Source organism: Saccopteryx leptura, chromosome 3 (genome assembly GCF_036850995.1).
Source record: "Saccopteryx leptura isolate mSacLep1 chromosome 3, mSacLep1_pri_phased_curated, whole genome shotgun sequence".
NCBI classification, from domain to species: domain Eukaryota; kingdom Metazoa; phylum Chordata; class Mammalia; order Chiroptera; family Emballonuridae; genus Saccopteryx; species Saccopteryx leptura.
The window spans coordinates 177,162,449-177,185,514 of record NC_089505.1 but is presented as its reverse complement, the minus strand read 5'-3'; the positions used below and the strand labels follow the sequence as shown (position 1 = coordinate 177,185,514).

Genomic DNA, 23,066 nt, shown 5'->3' with positions numbered 1-23,066 from the left:
AGCCCCACCTTGTGCCATGGGCTGGTGACTGCTGACCTGGGTAAATGGAAACAGCTAGAGGTGGTTCACATGTACAATTACATTGATGATATCATGCTAACCAGGGATTCTCTTCCAGAATTGGAGCAAGCAGTGTCCCTACCCTGCTGTCCCATTTGAAAGAGTGTGGCTGGGTGGTCAACAAGGGTAAATTATAAGGATCTGGATTACCTGTCAAGTCTTGGGAGTTGTTTGGTCAAGTAAGATGAAACTTATTCCTGATGCAGTTACAGTTAAGATCCAGGCATTCCCCATGCTCACTACACTAAAACAGTTATACGAATTTCTAGGTCTGTTGGGGTATTGGTGAGCATTTATACCCCATTTGGCTCAGTTACTGCACCCCTTATATAACCATATTCAGAAGGATGTTTGCTGGGACTGGACTGATTAGGCACAAAGTGTAGCACCGGCTTTGAATGTGTTTGATTCTGCCAGGCCCTGTGAGCTTGATGTCCATGTGGCCTCTGAGGGGTTTGGATGGGGCTTGTGGCAACGGAGAAAGCGCTTATGGCAACCTATTAAGTTTTGGTCCCAAATGTGGAAAGGCACTGAGGTCTGTTACTCACTAGTGGAGAAACAGTCGGTGGCTGTGTATGTCACCCTCCTAGCCACTGAGAGTGTCACAAACATAACTCAGGTTATGGTCAGGACAATGTACCCCTTTGCGGGATGGGTGAGAGATTGGGCAAAAAAACCACATAGCACTATGGTTCAAACCTCCACCCTGGCCAAGTGGGCTGCATACTTGCAACAACACTGTGCTTCCAGTACCAGCCCATTGAGAGCAGAACTACAGGAAGTTTTGGGTCCCATCACTTATACAACCTTAGAGTCAGGTGCAGCTGGAGCTCAAGAGGCAGAACCTGAAGTCAGTCCCTACCAGGAAGGTCGAATGCCTGTCTCCAAGGGTTCCTGGTATACTGTTGACTCTAACAGGGGCCAACAAGCCAGGTAGATAGCTATAGTTTTCCATCCAGCCATTGAGACTATTTGGATGGACATAGGTATAGGCCATATCAGCTAGTGGGCAGAATTAAGAGCTGTATGGCTAATTGCCTGTAATAAAACTTCACCTCTGGTGATTTGCTCAAACAGTTGGGCTGCTTATCATGGACTGACTCCTTGGATAGCTACTTGGTACATTAACCAGTGGATGGTAATGCACCATCTGCTATGGGATCAGGTCATGTGGCAGGACTTATGGGAAGTAGGACACCAGAAATAGGTGACAGCGTATCATGTCATAAGACATGCCCCTCTAGCCCATCCTGGGAATGATGAGGCAGATACCTTGGCAAAGATGTGATGTTTGGAGACTGTGCCCAAATGTGATATGGCACAATGGCTCCATTGGTGTCTGCTCCATGTGGGGCAGATCACTATGTGAGCTATGGTTAAGGTATGGAACTTGCTTGTGTCCTATGCAGAGAGAGGTACTTGCAGCTTATGACTAGTATGCAGTGTGTTCCAAGAAGTACCTTTGAGACAACTGCATCACCTGGACAGATCCAGAGAGGCCATGTTTCATAGACATAGTGGCAGGTAGACATCATCACACCGTTACCAAAATTGGTCCGGTACCAGTATACAGTCACCTGTGTAAATACTGCCACCAGTGTGCTTGGCTGCCTACCCTGCTCATAACCCTGCTCATAACCCAGACCAGAGGGCTGCCCAACAGCCCTCCGTAAAGGCCAGTGGCTCCAGTGGACGTGGCCCTGGAATATACAGGGTCTGAACCACCTGTGTTCTGCCTCTAGGCAGCTGCTGGTCCTTGAAAGTAACAATGGTACCCATTTTACTAGTTCTGTGGTGAAGCAATGGGCTCAAAACCTAGGGGTGAACTGGAAGTACCACATCCCCCTACCACCCACAGGCTACTGATATCACTGAGCAGTATAATAGACTCTTGAAGCAGGAACTGCAACAAGAAGGGACACTGCTCCCTTGCTGGATGGACATGCTGCTTGTGGACAGTATTCTGGATTTTGAATGAGAGACCCCCATGGGAGGGGCAGGGGGGCCAGTACCTGTGCAAGCCCTCCTGCACAGGGAAGCTGCTCCCGTCCAGTTGCAGATACACACCAAGGACACTTTACTCAAGCTGGGCTTTGGACAGCAGGGCAACATGCTGCTGCCTGCCCCAAAAGCCCTCCCTAAAGGCCAACGGCTTCAACGGACATGGCCCTGGACTGTACAGGTCCCTTACCTGCGATGGGTGGCCTTGTTGGCACTGTGGGGTAGAGGGCTAGAGGTAGACCTCCAGTTAACTCCCTGGGCAACCAGCACCTGGCCGCTAAGATAGAAGTGTATTATCCCTTGAGTGCTCAAGGAGACAGCATTATGAAGGGCTCCTTTGTAATTTCTTTATGGCCCATAAGGAGTTCTCCCATTCTGCTGCACACAGAACCAGCAGATCCTGGTGAGCAGGACAATAGGTTTGGTATGCCCCCTCCAGGGCAGCCTCTGGTACCTGCTACTGTGCTGTCTGCAGACAGAACTCTGGCCTGGCTGCCAGAAGAGAAAGATTTGCCTCCTTTGGTACTGCTGACCACTCTCTCTCTTTTCATCCATAGCTTAGTGGTGGCAAATGCCTTGGTGGACAATGTAGGCCAGGCCTTGCATGCCCTGATGGGGGAGACCCAGAAAGTGGAGCACTGAACTGGGGTCCTCTCCAAGAATGGTGGGCATCTTTAGCAGCAGGTTGGTGTATCACCTTGATTGTCATTTTAAGTATAACTTGTGCCTTAGTAGTCTGTTGCTGTAGTCTCTACTGTTTCTCTGGGATATGGATGCAATGTACCTCACTACTTTCACAGGGACCATCACAGAAGATATAGGTGTACTTGTCATGTAGATTGTGAGGCAAGCAACCTTAAAGGGGCAGAGTGTAGGGGAAAAGGCAGCAGTTAGGCTTTCCCTCTTGTTTCCAGCTGCAGTCACTTTACCTAATTAGTGATGTAAGCATATGACAGATAGCCACTTTTGTGTGCAGAGCCTGTGTAAGGCTATAGGTACTTTCCCCAGGGGCAATTTTCCCCTGTTCACTCACCTACCACCATAAGACTCTAATAAATGGGAATTGCCCAATGCCTTTCAGCTCTACAATTCTTCTAGTTAATCTAGTGGATGCTCAAATCCAATATGAACCTCCCTGGCCTCAACTTCCTGCATTATATCACATAATGGACTACTAGGCCAAAAAAAAAAGAAGGAAATCTTGCCTTTCACATGACAACACAGATGGACCTAAAGGGTATTATGCTAAGAAGGGTATTATAGAAGAATTCTAGTCTTGCCAAATGACTTACTACACAGAAAGAATAGGGCCCTCCCTCCAATGGGCAAAAGACCTAACATCTCTCAAAAAGATCACGATGCAGGTATCTGCTTTCCCCTCTGTGATACTGAAGAGTTCTTTCTTCACAGGGGTATGAGTTAGTACACGGATGATGCTTAGAGCAATGAATGGCACCACACATGGTAAATGCTCAATAAATAGGAACTATGATTATTATCATTAATTACTGAGGTTACAATGGGCTACCCCTGGGTGAAGTATTTTTGTAATGTTACCTGGGGTATGTTCAGAACACTCTTCTTGGTGGCAAATATTTTTGAGTCAACAAATGAATAGGCTGCTCTTAGTACTTTGCTATTTTTAACATTTTTTTAAAATGACCTTCCTCACCGTTGCATGGTGGGTGGGCAGCTGTTTGCAATTACCTCCTTTTATGTGGTCTGCAGGTAAGCCAAGGCTGAGGAATCTGGCTTTTTTCTGAATGTTTTCAAGTAACTTGCTGCCACATTGCATTTGGCAGCCGAACTACACTCAAAGGAAATGTGCTAAAATGGACAGGCAGAGTGAGTCTCCGAGCCACAGAAGTGACTCATGCTCAGGAACTACCATCACCGTGGCAATTCTTTAAACACCTGGCCTGGTCGGCTTGGTTCCAGGAGGGCAGTTAGTGAGGAAGAGCCTCTGGAAGGCATGTCAATGGACTGTGTATCGGCCTGTTATTGAGAGTGTTGGTTTTCTCATTCGGGCTTCTTTACTCTCTATTGGCTAGAAGACAAGTTGGTGCTGAACAGAAAGGCCTTATCAGCTAGGTAGGAAAGGAAATCTCCTTCCTTAATTTCAACAAACCCTGAAGCATAAGCCTGAGTCCAACTGCATGACAGCAGCCATCAATGATAGTGTGTATGGGTTGGGGGTTTTCTATTTTGCTTGGTTTTAAAATCATGAAAAATTGAAACCAAGAAAGTAGTTAAACAAAAGATTTCTGGTAAATCTGTCTCCTTTTTATCATTCAAAATCTATCAAGCTTTAGAATATGGAAAGGGAAGTTTGGGAAAACTCTTATTTGCAAAGAGCCTCCCACTTGCTAAACCCATGTGCATTCATGGTGCCTGTCACCTCCTGGCTGTGTCTCCTTAGAGACGACTGATTTTCCCCATCCAGCTGTGGGTATGTTCACACAAATTTGTGTACATGTATGTGATCTGTGAGTATATAGTGTGTATTTGTGGGAGAAGTGTTGGATTGGGATGTATGCACATATCTGTTACATCTGTAGTGGGTGTAGAGAGGATGTGTGTGTGCATGTATATAGTATCTATACACTAAATATATTTGTATAGCGTATATGTTGGGTGTTGGGGTATGTGTTGTGATATGTTGGAGGTATGTGGTATGTGTTAAGTGTGTGTGTCCATGTGAGTATGTGTTTACTGTACATGTGTATGTGTGGTATGTGTGTATAACAAGGGACAGATGTTCCTGGCACAAACCAAAAAAATTTCTACCCCAAACAAAAACCTGGTAACTTGTTTTTATGCCATCCTCTGTAGTCACCACAAGGTCAAAGCTTCCTCTTACCACACAACACAAGAAGATACTCCCACTAGGGAAGGGCACACATCTCAGCAGAGTATAAAGTATACAGAGTAACTAAAAGTTGCCAACTGGTTTTTCTTCATTTTATATTATGCTGGCAATGTTAGTGACTATCAAATATTAAAATAGCACACTCCTCCCCCTTTTTTTTTTACTACTTCTTACTAATTTTTCCATGTTTATTGCCTTGAAACAAAGGAGAAAAAAGTTGAGAAGAAAGGAAAAGTAGGAAATTAAGGAGATAGGATGGGAAGATGAAAAGAAAAATATTAAGACATAAAATTAAAGAGATGCTTGTTGGCTCAACACTGCCTACAGGTTCCAAGGAGGAGGACAGCACTCTAACCACCTGGGAACTCGAAACAATGGCCTGAGTGAGTGTATCTGAAGACAAATGAATTCCTGGCTTCAGCACTGTCGTCACCCCCTCACTAACACGGTCTTACCTCGGGCATGCTGACCAGCTGGGTTTGCAGGTTCAAAGCTGGTTTTATATATTCATTCCCTGGTGAAATGTGATGCCCCACCCCATGCAAAATTTTGCATAATTGTTGCATGTTCTTGTGTTTAATAGAAATAACATGATACTCATGTAAAGAAGTCCCAGGGGGTATGAGCAGTGGTCTTTCAGGTAAGAGCTATTTTGTTGGAGGGGGATATTATGGGATGTAATCTATTAGACACTGCACTCAAATTCCAATTCATCCCAATTTCCTTGAAAAGAAACCAAATCAAATTATTTTTACTACCAAATAGCAGGTTGACATAAATGGCAGTAGCCAGCATTCAAGGACTTTTGTCATTATGCTACCTTCCTCTTAAAATGTTGTGCTAAATAAACATCCAACCTCCATTTCTATCTGAGTAGGAATTTGAAACATGTTCAGTAGATTCATTCACAGGATGTTACAGCAAAAAGGGACTTTGATGATTACCTGGTGCAAACAACTCATCTTTGGATGAGAGTCTAAGGTTCAGATATATAAAATGACTTGCCCAAAGAGTTTCAGCAGGTTTTCAGAAAACCAGGTTGAGAACTGAAAGCATTCCTTCTGCCCCCAGCTTCCAAGGGCACCTGTCAAGGAGGAGTGCACAAGCAAAGGGAACAAACTGGCTCAGGATCCATTTCGTCAAAGGGGGTAAGGGGACTTCTAATATAGACTTCATTTAAAGAGGTGCTTTTAGATGAACCCATCTGCAAATACCCACCCTTAGCCACCTATCTTGTGTCAGCTCCAGGAAAGAGTTTGTATGTGATTTGTCATGAGTAAAAATGTGCACAGATGTTAAATAGGGTCTATTCAAACCAATCTCACTTATAATGCATTTCCTCTAAAATAAATTTTTTGTAGAATAAGATACCCCTTTCACTCTCATTTGAGGTCATCTGTATCTAATTGACCTGAATGAGGAAAAGGGAGAAAGTATCCTTAAGAAGCATTCTTAAAATTAAGCATTTTTAAACTCCTATGAAATATGTGTTATGCATTTGTCTTGCTCATAGAAAGAAATATGAGAGCAAAGTTTCCTTCTATGGAGGATGGAGGAATAGCCAATATATTACAAGCTCAGAGCACAAGACAGTTTGGCAAATACAGACTGGTCTGTCTGCTTTACTACTTTTGAGATTATATGAAAACGAGATGGGTGGCAAAAGGTAAACTCCTGCTGTGCTGGCTGTTAAAAAATAGTGTAAGGGTTGAATGTCAGTATATCTCAATGAGCAATGAACTATCACAGAGACAACACTAAGATGTTTTAACATGGATCCCAAGGCCAGAAAAGAAAAAGCTGAAAGGCAGAGTTTGCAAGTATCTCAGTTATACATGATCAACATATCCATAGATATCTTTATTTTTTCACTCCTCAAAAGTTTCTGATAACTGGGTACAGGGCCTATAGTTTACCTGAAAATTTTTCTCCTATGTTTAGTTTATCTAACCCTTACGTATTCAAGAACTCAGCCTAAATTTGATTTTTTTTCCAAGATGCTTTTTCTTCCCCTGATTTAACCAAGGTTCCCCCTATTGTAGGATCTCATGAGGTTCGGGACATCTCCCCACACTTGTATATATAAAGCCGTCTGCCCTGATAGACTGACTGGACGTTACCTGAGAGTAGAAAGTATGTGTGTTTCATTCACAACAGTCTCCCCAACACTTAGCAGAATTCTTGACACACTGAAAACTTAGCACCCAGTTGTTAATGGAAAGATGGATGCATACCCTCTCTAGTTTCAGAGCCTGTATTTAAAATATCTCTTTTCAAACTGTAGAAAGAAGCACCTTTTTTTTTCTCAAGCCCTCTTTTTATGACCATTTTCCTAAACTGCAGAAGTTTTTAATAAAACAACAGGCATATGGAACATAAAGCAATCTGGCTGCCATTTGCATTGGCCAAGAGTTTAACAAGATGTCCACCAAAGAGTTGATACATGGGGAATTAAAGACACCTTGAATTCCAAATCTTGAAATAAAGTAAACCCCCAAATTCTAGCTCTTCAGAACATTGAGTCAAGAACTGTCTGATTCATTTTTGGATCCCTAATAGATTTGCAATAAAATTTTATTGAATAATTTTCATTTTTCTCATAGACAAAAAAAAACTCCTTTTTATAACACTAATGTGCAAATTAGATAAGTTGAAATTTAGCTTGCCTTAGCCAATAAATCCTTCCCTCCAATTTTATGTCAGTGATAAACACATAGCATCTGGTCGTATGAAGTGGTTTAAATTCCTCCAGAAATAATAGTCCAAAATCTGTAACATATTTCAAATCATCAAGTGCTTCCCATAACTGAGCACCTCCTTTGAAAACAATACTCATTTCTGCATTGGGCTTTATGCGGGCATTAGTGCCAAAAACGTATTACCTTAATTTCCATGAGCTGGTAAAAGAACAGAGTGATCATAGAAATAAGGGGTAGGAAAACTATTTCTGTATAGGACCAGACAGTAACTATTTTAGGCTTTTCAGGGCTTTCAGGTTTTTTAAGGGTTTTTGTTGTTGTTTTTTATATATATGCTCAACTTGGTTAGTGTAGTAGGAAAGCAACCATAGATGATACATAAATAAATGGGTGTGGTCGATTCCAATAATTATTTTTTACAAAAAAAGATTGCAAACTAGGTTGGCTCATAGGCTATAATTTGTTCATCCCTGAACTAAACAATGCATTCAACCAGATGAAGCCCAGACAACAGAGCAGAGTGTTTCAGGAAATTTTTCTAGTACAGTAGTTTAAATAGAGAAATGATGAAAGAATAGAATCATTTTTCAAAAGATGATAAAATGGTCATACAAATTTAAAAATAAACAAACCTTAATACCATAGTCACATTGAATGGATTTCTTTTTTTTTCCTTTTCACAAACAAACTTTATCAAAACTAAACACAGAAAGGTTAACCCAGCTGCACAACGTTTGTTCGATTCATACAAAGTCCACAGGAGACACAAGGAAGGTCAGAATTCGACACTGTTTCTTCCCCTCACTTTTAAAGACTGTTGCTCTTTGAAGAGACCTTAGGCAGTCACCCCCTCGCTATTCTTAGTGTGCAGTGTGAACCAGCAGCATTAGCACCACTGGGGCCTCACTTAAAATACAGAGTCTCAACCTCCCTGCCAGACCAAATGATCTATAGATTTCTTAATCTATAGATAATTTAGATTTCTTAATCTATAAATCATTTAAAATATATATATATATGTTTACACTTATAATGTAAAATTCTATACTATACTTATTAAATGGATAAGTAAAGGGAGTTTATGCATAGTTGTGTGATTGTTCATACTTAAGTATTACAACAAAGGCAATTCATTCAACCTGGGATTCTGTTAGAAATTTTTTTCTTTAAAAAAATTTTATTTGGACTTCCAGTCAAGATGGCAACGTAGGTAAACACGGTACTCACCTCTTCCCACAACCACATCAAAAATATAGCTAAACTACAGAAACAACCATAATTTAGAACCAGCTGATATTTAGCTGAATGGAATTCCTACAACTAAGAAATTAAAAAAGAAGTCACATCTGGGCTGGTAGGAGGGGCACAGACGCAGAACAGTCTGGTTCCACACCCATGTGTGGCAAATAAAAGTCAGGAGGGCTATCTCAGCTGCAAAGATACCCCCTAAGTAGCAAGGAGTCCCAGCCCCACACCAGGCCTTCCACCCCAAAGTTCAAGTGTCATTAAGCGAAGTCCCCATAACTTCTGGCTGTAAAAACCATCAGGGATTGAGGCTGAGGGGGACAGTGGCAGCTGGAGTCCCAAGCAGGTCCTTTTAAAGGGTCCATACACAGACTAACTCACACTCACTCTTTCTGAGCTCCAGCATAGGGGCAGCAGCTTGAAAGGTACCATAGACATACAGGGAGGAACTGAATTGTCCAGTATCAGGGCAAAAGCTGGGGATGGGGGACCAGCTTTCTCCCAGACACAAGTGCTGGCAAAGGCACTATTCCTTTGATGAGATCTCCCCTTCCACAGAGCCAGCAGATGGGTGGCATATCTTAGATTCTATCAACCTAGCTCACACTGTTTGCCCTATCCTTGTGATCCCCTGAGGCCCTGCCCCACCCAACTTTTAAGCCCACCCAAGCTGTTTCCAATGGTTTTTCTATACCAATGGCCTGTCTAGACTTATTCTTCAGATTTTACTTAAAATCTCTCAAACAAGAACCACCTGGCCTTAGCAAGCCTTGTATCTCTTGTTATGTGGCACCAGGCCCAGAAATACTCACTTGGGTACTTCCAAGCCCAGCACAAGTGGCAGCTATCTAAAGATTGCTTTAAGATTGCTTTGTAGTTTATACTGGGTGGCCCGGGCAGAACATAGGTGGCAGCTGACCTTGGTCTGCATCTCCCAGGAGGCCCCAGAGCCAGCACACTCAGTGGACAGCTTCAGACCACATCAAAGCACCATCACCCAACCATCTCCACAGGCAACATACTCACAGGGCCAACTCAAGAGCATCATAGCACTGCTGCAGTAAGTCTTGTTCTGTGGGATAGAACTCTGCACAGCTGATCCTCTATGGTGGTCAAAGGTCAGTGGTCAGTGGTCACAGCCAGTCCTTGCAGCTAATTTGCCTGAGGGTAAATCCCTCACATTGATGTGCCAACACCAATCAAGGCTCAACTACGAGAGGAGGGGGTACATAGCCTACATGGGAGGGGCACATCTCAAGTGCCTAGCTTGAGATATTGAAGAGACTATGCCACTGGACTCTATAGGAAACATACTAACTTAGGCCACTCTACCAACCCTGGAAGATATAGCAGTTCTACCTAACACAGAGAAACAAACACAGTGAGGCTGTCAAAATGTGGACACAAAGAAACATGTTTGAAATGAAAGAACATAATAAAACTCCAGAAAAAAAAAAGCTAAAAATGGAGGCGAACAATCTACTAGTTGCAGAGTTCAAAACACTGGTTATAAGGATGCTTAATGAACTTAATGAGAACTTCAATATTATATAAAAGACTTGCAAATCATAAAAAAAGAACCAGTCAGAAACAAAGAATACACTAAAAAAATGAAGAATAATTTACAGAAAATCTACAGAGTAGATGAAGCCAAGACTCAAAATGAAAATATGGAAAATAAGGAAGCAAAAAATACCCAATCAGAGTAGCAAAGAGAAAAAAGAAACCAAGGGGGGATTCCAAGAGGGCGGTGGGGTAGGCAGACATTCCAACTGCCACCTCCCAGGACCAAATTGGATTACAATTAAATTTAAGAACAATCATCTTGAAAAACCAACTTCAGACTAAATAAAGAGGAGTCCATAACCAAGAAGTCACAGAAGAAACCATATCAAGATGGGTAGGAAGGGCAGAGATGTGAAAAGGGCTGTCCTGCTCCCAGGAACAAAGGGCAACTAGCGTCCAGAGGGGCACTCAGCTGCAGAGAGGTCTGCCCTGGTGTGAGGGTCCTAAGACCCAGGCAAGGCACCCCACCCCTAGAGCACCAGAGCCTAGAAGAGGTGCCAACATAGCATTTGGCAATCAAAACGGATGAAGTTTCTGTCTGTGACAAAGAGATGGAGCTCTCAGAGACACAGGCTCCATCTTAAGGGGTCCATGCAAAAAATCTCATTCACAGCCACTTACCAGGGCTCCAGCCAAGGGAGGGCTGAAAGGACCAGAGCTGCATGAAGAGAGTGTGAAGTTGGTGGCCCAGGGAGAGACACTGTGGGAGACGACTATCAAAACCCCTGTACTGAGTCATTCTCTAATACCACAGTTGTCATCTTTTTTGGGTGGAACAGTCCCCTCCAAGCCACATCAGCTTGGGGGAAGCAACTGTTCCACCCTTGGGAATCTCTCTTGCACCACCCTATGGAGATTGGGCCATTTTGAGAAGTAAGCCAGAAGCGAGGCGGGATGTGAGGGGGGTTATCAGTGACTCAGTTTACTGATGTTGAAGCCAGAGCTTTTCCCCAAATTCTCCTGATAATATGACTGGTACTTCTGCCTCATGCTCCCATTCAGTAGAAACTGTCTGGACTGTGGGCAGACCACATCTCTGGATTTCAGAGGCCACACCCACAAACTCCTAGTGGCCACAACCTACTAAGGTCTATGAAAAAAGTCAGGACAGACTGACTCCTAGGGCTATAGAATGGGAGCCACACCCACCACCCTTCCTAATCCCTGAATTACCCCAGCCTCTAGACCAGGGATCGGGAAACTTTTTGGCTGAGAGAGCCATGAATGCCACATATTTTAAAATTTAATTCCTTGAGAGCCATACAATCACCCGTGTACTTTACACATTATCCAATAAAAATTTTGTGTTGTCCCGGAGGACAGCTGTGATTGGCTCCAGCCACCCGTAACCATGAACATGAGTGGTAGGAAATGAATGGACTGTAATACATGAGAATGTTTTATATTTTTAACGTTATTATTTTTTTTATTAAAGATTTGTCTGCGGGCCAGATGCAGCCATCAAAAAAGCCACATCTGGCTCGCAAGCCATAGGTTCCCAACCCCTGCTCTAGACTCTACTAGAGGTTTCTTTCAGTGGCCAAGCCCAACAAGCAGACAGGGGCAGCAAGAGGTAAATTTTAAGAAACCTTGGGCCTTTTGCTTATTTTCTCCTAGGCCCAGTGTGGGTAAAAGCCAGCCTAGTTGTGTGGCTTGGTATTTCCATGTGCTCCTGGGCCCAGCAGAGGTAGTCACAACCTCTGGTTTGCTTGTAGCTCCAAGAAGGTTGCTGAGGGATAGTCATGGGCAATATCTAATGCTGCACTGGTCTGTACCAGGTTCCCTCCAGGGAAGCCCAGGGATGGCACATCCAGGGGCCAGTTGCAGAGAGAATTAGAGCAGGACCCAATGGCCCTTTCTGCCAGCGTATCTGAAGGGAGGGCTCATTGACACCAGGCACAGCTGAGGCAAGTTCTGCTTTCTGTGGTCAGCACCTATACAGCAGCTCATGTGTACATTGGACACGGAGGACCTTCACAGTTGGCTGGCCAGGTCCTGGATATCCTGCCCCGCTGGATAGCTTCCACAGGGACAAGGGAGAGAGTCTTGGAACATGGACATTCAAGGTACAGGTTTACTGGAGCCTATTGCTGGGCCGGGTCAAGGGTCTTAACCACTTTCTAGGGGAGCACAGTCAACCCCAGTGGAGGACTCTCTTGATCTTTCTGCCTGAGACTAGGGGCTCCCCAGCTGGGAGAACTTCTGCAGAGAAGTCTGTCAACCCCAACCAATCTGAAACTGCTGCTCACCTTGCTGGGGAGAAATAGAATTGGAGTATCCAGAGTGGCTAAGGGATTAAGTTCTGGAGTATAAGGCACTTGCCCCATCTGAGCTCCTGACCAAAAGACCCCTACTTCAGGGGCAACAATCAGTCTAAAGTGAGGGTCCTAACATCCAGGCTGGTCACCCCACACCTAAGCAGACTGATTATAACAAATGAATCTAATTAGAAATCAATTACAATAAAATAACTAAAAACATTCAAACACTTGGAGGCTAAATAGAATGTTATTAAGTAATGAATGGTTTAACAAAAAGATCAAGGAAGAAATCAAAAATTTCCTTGACAAGTGAAAATGAATATACAGCCACCCCAAATCTATGGAACACAGCGAAAGCAGTCCTGAGAGGAAAATTCATAAAACTACAGGCATACTTTAACAAGTAAGGAAAAGTTCAAATAAACCATCTAACCCTGCACTTAAAAGAACTAGAAAAAAAAAAAAAAAACAAGAAATAAATTCCAGAGGAAGTAAGAAGGAAGGAAATAATAAAGATCAGAGTGAAAATAAATGACATAATGACAAAAAAAAAATGTACAAAAGATCAATAAAACCAAGAGCTGGTTCTTGAAAACGTAAACAAGATGGATGAAACTTTAACCAAATCCATCAAGAAAAAAAGAGAGAGGACCCAAATAAATATTAGAAATGAAAAAGGAGAAGTAACAACTGGCATCACAGAAATACAAAGGATTGTAAGGAAATATTATGAAGATCTATAAAACAAAAAATTGGACAATGTAGGTGAAATGGATAAATTCCTAGAAACATGCAATCTTCCAAAACTGAATCAAAGAATCAGAAAACCTAAGCAGACCGAGTACAACAATTGAAATTGAAACAGTTAACAAGCAAAGGTCCTGGACCAGATGGCTTCACAGGCAAATTTTACCAAACATTCAAAGAAGAACTAACACCTATTCTTCTGAAGCTATTCAAAAATTCAAAAGGAGAGAAAACTTCCAAGCTCATTTTATGAGATGAGCATTATTTTAATTCTAAAACCACGTAAAAACACTACAAAGAAAGAAAACTATAAGCCAATATCCCTGATAGACCTAGATGCTAAAATTCTCAACAAAATATTAGCAAATCAGATCCAACAATACATTAAAAAGATCATACATCATAATCAAATGGAATTTATTCCTGGGAGGCAAGGCTGGCACTGTATTTGCAAATTAATAAATGTGATTCACCACATGAACAAAATGAAGGACAAAAATTACATGATTATATCAATAAATGCAGAAAAAGCATTCCATGAAATTCAGCACTCATTTATGATCAAAACTCTCAACAAAGTGGGAATACAGGGAACATACCTCAACATAATAAAGGCCATATAAAACAAATGGACAACCAACATCATATTCAATGCGCAAAGATTAAAATTAATCCCCTTTAGACCAGGAACAAGACAGGGGTGCCCCCTTTTACCAGTCTTATTCAACAGAGTTCTGGAAGTCCTAGCCACAGCAATCAGACAAGAAGAAGAAATAAAAGGCATCCAAATTGGAAAAGAAGAGGTAAAACTATCACTATTTGCTGATGACATGGTACTGTACATAGAAAACCCTAAAGTCTCAGCCAAGAAACTTCTAGACCTGAAAAATGAATTTGGCAAGGTGGCAGATAAAAAATAAATATTCATAAATCAGTGACATTTTTATACGCCAACAATAAACTGTCATAAAAAGAAATTAAGGAAACAATCCCCTTCACTATTGCAACAACAATAAAAAAATAAATAAAGTACCTAGGAATAAATTTAGCCAAGGAGGTAAAAGACTTGTACTCAGAAAATTATAAGACATTGGAAAATGAAATCAAGACCGATACATATAAGTGGAAGCATATACCATGTTCAAGGATAAGAAGCATCAACATCATTAAAATGTCCATACTACCCAAAGCAATCTATAAATTTAATGCTATTCCTTTTAAAATAGTAATGGCAAACTTCACAGATATGGAAATAATATTACAAAAATTTATATAGAACCAAAAGAGAACCTGAATACCCTCAGCAGTTTTAAAAATAAAGAACAAAGTGGTAGGTATCACACTTCCTGATATCATGTTATACTACAAACCCATTGTAAATAAAAAAAAAGCTTGGTACTGGCATAAGAACAGGCATATAGATCAATGGAACATAACAGGGAACCCAGAAATAAACCCATGCTTTTATGGTCAATTAATATTTGACAAAGGAGGCATGAGTATACAATGGAGTAAAGACAGTCTGTTTAATTAATGGTGTTGGGAAAATTGGACAGCTATATGCAAAACAACAATAACAACAAAATGTGTGTAGTGTAGCTTCCAGCTCACACTATACACAAGAATAAACTCAAAATGGATAAAAGACTTGAATGCAAGTTGTGAAACCACAAAAATATTGGAATAAAACATAGGCAATAGACTTTACAATATCTCTCATAACAATATTTTTGCCACTATATCTCCACAGGCAAGTAGAATAAAGGACAAAATAAACAAATGGGACTACATCAAACTAAATAGCTTTTGCACAGCAAAACACACCATTATCAAAATGAAAAGACAACACACTCAGTGGAAGAACATATTTACTGATTCGTCTGATAAGGGATTAATAGTCAAAATTTATAAAGAACTTACAGGGAAATCTTACACCAACGCAGAAGCATGTCTTTCACTTCCCTTGACAGTATTTCATTGATTTCTATCATTGAAAGAAAACATCCAAAAACACTTTATTGAATGACCACCTAAACCTTGCTCTTAGGTCTTCAGTAGATTGGATCTCTTTGTCTCTCTGTTTCTTTTTCTGTCTTCAGCTGTTATTCATACATACACTTTTCCTTTGGGTGGAACAGTATCTCAGTCTTCTGAGAACAAGCTCCCCACCCTTTCAAGCTGCAGTGGCAGGCCCTGTTTTAAATCCATAAATCTGTCCTATTCCAAGCTATGACTACAAAGAGCACAACTACTTTAGGCCAGTGGTCCCCAACCTTTTTTGGGCCATGGACCGGTTTAATGTCAGAAAATATTTTCACGGGCCCTGGCCGGTTGGCTCAGAGGTAGAGCGTCAGCCTGGCGTGCAGGGGACCCGGGTTCGATTCCCGGCCAGGGCACATAGGAGAAGCACCCATTTGCTTCTCCACCTCCCCCCCTCCTTCCTCTCTGTCTCTCTCTTCCCCTCCCACAGCCAACGCTCCATTGGAGCAAAGATGGCCCGGGCACTGGGGATGGCTCTTTGGCCTCTGCCCCAGGCGCTAGAGTGGCTCTGGTCGCGGCAGAGCGACGCCCCGGAGGGGCAGAGCATCACCCCCTGGTGGGCAGAGCGTCGCCCCTGGTGGGCATGCCAGGTGGATCCCGGTCGGGCGCATGCGGGAGTCTGTCTGACTGTCTCTCCCCGTTTCCAGCTTCAGAGAAATACAAAAAAAAAAAAGAATATTTTCACGGACCGGCCTTTAGGGTGGGATGGATAAATATATCACGTGACCGAGACAAGTATCAAGAATGAGTCTTAGACGGATGTAACAGAGGGAATCTGGTCATTTTTAAAAAATAAAACATCATTCAGACTTAAATATAAATAAAATGGAAATAATGTTAAGTTATTTATTCTTTTTCTGCAGACCGGTACCAAATGGCCCACGGACCGGTACTGATACCAAATGGCCCACGGACCAGAACCGGTCTGTGGTCCAGGTGTTGGGGACCACTGCCTTAGACCATTAGGCTGGGACACCTGTATGCTTGGACTTGTGGGAAGTCAGAACATCTCTTTCTTCAGAGGCAGCTAGAGTCTCTTTCCCCCATTAAAGGATATGCTGTAAGTATGTGAGGTGAGCTGCTGCCAATGCCATTTACTTAGGGACAACTCTCAATCTCAGCTCTATTTGACATTTGGACTGGGTCATTCTTTGTGGTGGGGGCTGTGATGTACATTGAAGGATGTTGAGCAGCATCTCTGTCCTCTACCCACTAGATGCCACAGCACACCTTCAATATGACAACCAAATATAGTATCAAATATAGTAGGAAAAGGAGACACAGATTTGAAAGATTACTCTAAAAACATATTTGTATTTACTGGCTGGACAGCTCAGTTGGTGACAATATCGTCCCAAAGCACAAAGGTTGCTGGTTGATCCCAGGTCAGGGCACATGCAGGAGCAGCTCAATGTTCTTGTCTCTCCCTCACCTTCTCTTTCCCCCTTCCTCTCTCGCTGAAATCAATAAATGAATTATTTTTTAATAAAAAAATAAAAACACATTTATATTTGGTTCACAAATATCAGGGAAATAGTCCATCTACATAGAAAGAAGAGTAAGATTAAGAAATAAACAAAATCACTATGTTCTCTACTTTCTTAATAAAAGAATTAGGTCATTTTGAAAACAATGTAAAAAAAAAAGACAGTTCCAGCTACCAGAGGGAGGACTATGTCATTGCTTTGTACCTATCATGGGCAATCAGTGATCAGATGTAGATGTCTCCTGGGGAGAGACATTTGAGACCTTGAACTTAAGCCATTCTCTGCTGCAGAGGGCAGTATCCAAGGCGGAGTTCAGCTGAGGGCTGTCAGCTGTAATGCCATGTCCCTGAAAGGGGAACCTGAGGGGCACAGAGCCACTGATCCAAGGGGCTGATCTGAATGGGACAGCATCCACTTTAAGGTTAAACTGAACATTTAACACTAAATATAAATCTTACTTTGCTAGCCTATTGGCTTCAGAAGGGCATAGGCCTTGTATTTTTTATTTATCACTGCATCCCTAGCCCTCCTTAACCCCAGAATGGACCTTTGCCCATGGCAAGGGCTCCATAAAAATGTATTGGTCAATTAGCACTGAGACAGGCAGGTATCACTTCACAAGTTCCGAATCATTGATTAGGGTAAATTAGTTTTAGTGCCATTCCAGGGTTCTCAGATGAGTTATCTGTATGAAATTCTGCACTACTAAATCATGTAGGTTCATTATTTCTTATAAGTGTTATAAAATTTTACAAATGTAGGTATAAAGTCCATTTTACATGGCACACGGCCATCTACTCACTTGCAGAGGCATCTCAACACTGGTGCCAAACTACTCTCAAGAGGTAGCTGGGAGTGGGTGTGGGCAGCAATACTCGGTGATGGGATAAGACAAGAAAGCCTCCAATGTCCTTTTTGAGGGATGAGAGGCCTCTTGGCACCTAGTGCACACCTTGCAGCCAGCCAGTGGGTGGGAGAAACACACATGAAATTGCTGGGCTCGCTATGGGAAGGGTGTGGGAGCATTTTGGACAACTCTTTGGAAAGCTGTAAAATAAAGTGCAGTTTAAAACACATGATGTTTGATCAAACAGGGCTTTCTCTCAACTGCCAAAGCTGCCAAGGGACTTGAAAGTGCACGTCATAGGCAAGCATCTGCTTTCACATCCACCAATGTGTTATTCCACCCTGCTTGTGGGGAGAACCAATTTAGAGAGATAGCAGTGTGGGGGCATGTGTGTGTGTGTGCACATGTGTATTTGTGTGTGTGCATGTGTGTGTGTGAATTGCTGGCACCATTTCACAGGATATTTATTTATTTATTTTACTAAGTGAAAGTGGGGAGGCAGAGACAGACTCCCACATGCACCCTGACCAGGATCCACCTGGCAAGCTCCCTACAGGGGATGCTCTGCCCATCTGAGGCTGCTGCTCCACTGCTTGGCAACTGAGCTATGTTAGCTATCCTCAGCACCTGGGGCCAACTTGCTCAACCATTCGAGCCATGGCTGCAGGAGGGGAAGAGAGAAAGAAGGGAGAGGGAAGTGGAGAAGCAGATGATCACTTCTCCTGTGTGCCCTGATGAGAATCAAACCTGGAACTTCCACACCCTGGGCCAATGTTTTATCCACTTAGCCAACTGGCCAAGGTGGAATATTTATTTCTTAGAACACAAGTAAATACTTTCTCAATTTTATTTATTTTCTTAGTTCAAGTGTATTTTCTCCACAGAATTATCATCCTTTATAATTATCAACCAAGATCAGAGATTGTCACTATTTTTTTTTTAATTTGAAAAATTACTATAATTTTTAAATGACTCATTTTTTTAATTTCCAAAGAGAAGTCATCATCAGTGTATCATTGGCTAACAGGAGACAAATAGTGTGCTTTGCTTAAACATACAGTGTGGTGGTTGCCACACTCTGTTTTTTGTTTTGTTTTGTTTTGGTTTTTTTGTGGCAGAGACAGAAAGAGTCAGACAGAGGGACAGATAGGGACATACAGACAGGAAGGGAAAGAGATGAGAAACATCAATTCTTCATGTGGCTCCTTAGTTGTTCATTGATTGATTTCTCATGTGTGCCTTGACCGGGGGACTACAGCAGACCGAGTGACCCCTTGCTCAAGCCAGCAACCTTGGGCTCAAGCTGGTGAGCCTTGCTCAAATCAGATGAGCCCACACTCAAGCTGGCGACCTCAGGGTCTCGAACCTAAGTCCTCCACATCCCAATCCAATGCTCTATCCACTGTGCCATTGCCTGGTCAGGTCAGACTCTGTTTTATATTTTATTTTAATTTTTAGAGAGAGAGAGAGAAAGGGAAAGAGAAACAGGAAAGGAGAGAGAGGTACAGAGAGAGAAGCATCAACTTGTAGTTGCTTCACTTTAATTGTGCATTGATTGCTTCTCATACGTGCCTTGAGGGCATGGGGAGGTGCAAGTGGAGCCAGTGGCCCCTTACTCAAGCCAGAGAGGCCTTGGGCTCAAGCTAGCAACCTTGGGATTATGTCAGTGATTCCACACTCAGTCAGCAACCTTGCGTAAAGCTGGTGAGCCCACACTCAAGCTGGATCAATGCTTTACCCACTGTGCCACCACTGATTAGGCTGTTTTTTAATAACTAAATTTTATGTATGAATATTTAGTACTTGGAAATGAAACATAATTCAAAATCATATGTAGAGGAAAACTGAATTTCCCCCATTCTGTCCTGATCCTCTCACTGCCCAGTTTCCCTCCAGAGAGGGCACTGGCTGCTAGCTATAGGACTCTTTCCATACAGATAACATGGGAACTTCCCTGACTACACTGTTCTGCACTTTGCATATTCACTTCCCTATATACTATGGAGACCATTCCGTTTCAGTACAGTTTCGTCCCCTTTTTTCATAGCTATAAAGTATTAGCATTTCAGTTTTTCCCAATCATTGCCTATTATAATTAATCACTTTGTAGATATGTAGTTTTGCATGTGTACAAGTAATGCTGCATAAAAAATCCTAGAAAGGAAATTGTTGGATCAAAGTGTTTATGGTTTTGATAGACAAGAACAAATTGCTCTAGCCTTCTGAGGTATTTTGCATGGCTTTCTGGGAAGGGCAAGACAGAGTACTTGCAAGTCTTAAAGCACAGGCTGCAGCTGGTCAGTGGCCATGGAGCTTCCAAGGCTATCTATGAATTCTCTTCAAGGCAAATGATGCGAATGTACATGAGTGGGGAAAGACAGATATGGAAATAAATACTATGAAGATAACAGTTTTTTGGCCATCACCGATGGGTTATACATGTGTACTACTGAAATGAATGACAAAAACACATCGTGGGATGTGGATGGAAGCATGGCACCCCCTGAATGACATCACTGGCTTTATTTCCTGTAGAATGGATGATCCTCCGAGAATAAAACCACCTACTGCTCATAAATTCATTTCACAGACCATGAACTCAACGGAGTGGTACTCCAGACAATATGTACTTTATTTCACCACTAGAAAGAAGATTCAAGAGCAGGGCCCACCTTCCACACCTTACAAGTAAAAACAGTGAAAAAAAGAACAATTTAAATGTGTAAAATATGAGGCTTTTCATGTAATTGCACTTTCACTGCTTACTATTAACTTGATTAAAGCTATTTGATTTTTTTTTAAAAAAAGAACAAATAGCTCTATAGAAATGGTCATTGATTTACATTTCTTCTAGCACTGTATACATACCTTTTGGTGTGTGGTTTTCTTCCAGCCAAATGTGTTGATTTTTAAAAATCTTTGTTTATCTGGTTGGTGGAGAATAAAATTTTTGAAGAAAATAGATAGTAGGGGTATGAGAAAGTAAGATTGGCTTTTAGTTTACAAATGTTGAAGCTGGATAATGGTTACAGACCAGGGAAGTTCATTGTACTATTCTCTCGAGTTTAGTATGGATTTGAAGTTTTCCATAGTAAAAAACTAGGTAAAGGGGTCATTTATTTTTATTGACTTTTCCAGGACCTGCCTGTTTAAATTCTTTCCCTATTTTTCTATTAAATTATTAAAGTTTTTCTCATTGATTTATAAAGAATATTTTAAATATTAGGAAAACTAGCCCTTTGCTAATGAAACAGTTCCTATGTGTTTTTCCTAATTTGTTCTTTAACTTTTGAACTTTCAAAAAAATTATATATTTGAATTTAACAATCTTTGTTTTGTGATTTTTAAGAGTTGTATTATAATTAGAAAGACCTTTCCCATTTCAATATTTTTTTTTTTTTTTTTGTATTTTTCTGAAGCTGGAAACGGGGAGAGACAGTCAGACAGACTCCCGCATGCGCCCGACCGGGATCCACCCGGCACGCCCACCAGGGGCGACGCTCTGCCCACCAGGGGGCGATGCTCTGCCCCTCCGGGGCGTCGCTCTGCTGCGACCAGAGCCACTCTAGCGCCTGGGGCAGAGGCCAAGGAGCCATCCCCAGCGCCCAGGCCATCTTTGCTCCAATGGAGCCTTGGCTGCGGGAGGGGAAGAGAGAGACAGAGAGGAAGGACGGGGGGGGGGGGGGTGGAGAAGCAAATGGGCGCTTCTCCTATGTGCCCTGGCCGGGAATCGAACCCGGGTCCCCCGCACACCAGGCCGACGCTCTACCGCTGAGCCAACCGGCCAGGGCCCCATTTCAATATTTTTTAATTTGTCATGCTCTGTTTAGTATTCCCATTATTTTATTTGTTTTACACTTAAAGCTATTGTAGAGCTAGAATTTAAATGGAGTTAATAGTTAAAGGGATCCTGTTTTATTCAGATGTTTCTCTTGCTGTTCTAACATCATTCATTATATAATCCATTTATGCTTCATGGATTTCACATTCTCTTTATCAAATACTAGCTATCTGGAGGTATTAGTGGTAATTGTGGGCCAGTGCTACCCACAATTATCTGGTTTAATTAAAAATCATGATTTTGTTCTCTTGTCTAATTGCATTGGCTAGAACCAACAGGATGCTAAATAATAATGGCAATTCTCTTGTCCTTGTCTTATTCTTAACTTTAATAAGAATAGTTATATTTCTCTACAAAGTAAGATTCTAAGTTTGAGGTAGAAGTAGGTATCTTTTAAAAAAGTATACAAGTATGACTTATTTCAAACTAAAGTGTCAAAACGATTGCTAATTTCCACTCCAGATACTCAGCAGTTTAATCAAATAAAAGTGGTTTGTTTTGCCCTGGCCGGTTGGCTCAGTGATAGAGCGTCGGCCTGGCGTGCAGGAGTCCCGAGTTCAATTCCCAGCCAGGGCACACAGGGGAAGCACCCATCTGCTTCTCCACCCCTCCCCCTCTCCTTCCTCTCTGTCTCTCTCTTCCCCTCCCGCAGCCAAGACTCCATTGGAGCAAAGTAGGCCCGGGCGCTGAGGATGGCTCTGTGGCCTCTGCCTCAGGCACTGGAATGGCTCTGGTTGCAGTGGAGCAATGCCCCAGATGGGCAGTGCATCGCCCCCTGGTGGGCATGCCGGGTGGATCCCGGTTGGGCACATGCAGGAGTCTAACTGCCTCCCCGTTTCCAACTTCAGAAAAAAAAAAAAGTGGTTTGTTTTGTTTTAATGACTCAATGACAGCCCATCCTGTTTCCTGCGGCAGTATGAGGACTCTGCTCTTGGCTGTCACTCAGGGACCCATGCTTCATTCATCTACTGATGCTACCCTCTCCCAGAGTCTCAGAAGCCTCTTTGGAGCCTCTGCATCTGGATGACAGAAAAGAAGAAGAACATGGAAGATGTTCTATGGGCCAGACCTATCAATGGCTGATATAATTTATTTTCACATTTCATTGAAAAGGACTTCTACCTGCAATAGCAGCTACAATGTTGCCTGTCTTTGTGCCCAAGAAAAAAGGAAACAAAATTCGGTGACCTATGTGTTCTATTACTATCCACCTACATGCATATTCATCTCTTTTATATGTATAAATATATTATATATTTTACTGTATCAGTCAAGACTTCCTAGGTTATGCTGCCCTCACAGACAACCTAAATGTCTCAGCTTATTTCTTACTAAGGATCCATAAACCAGTGCAGGTCAGAGGACCAGCTCTGCTCATCCCAGTTACTCAGGGACTCAGATTG

The 23,066-nt window shown here is 42.2% G+C and overlaps 1 pseudogene; it reads left to right on the top strand.

Annotated features, from left to right (window-relative positions):
* The first annotated feature begins 748 nt into the window (after window positions 1-748).
* On the top strand, window positions 749-20,514 carry LOC136398371 (NADH dehydrogenase [ubiquinone] 1 alpha subcomplex subunit 12 pseudogene; annotated as a pseudogene).
* Window positions 20,515-23,066: the final 2,552 nt, after the last annotated feature.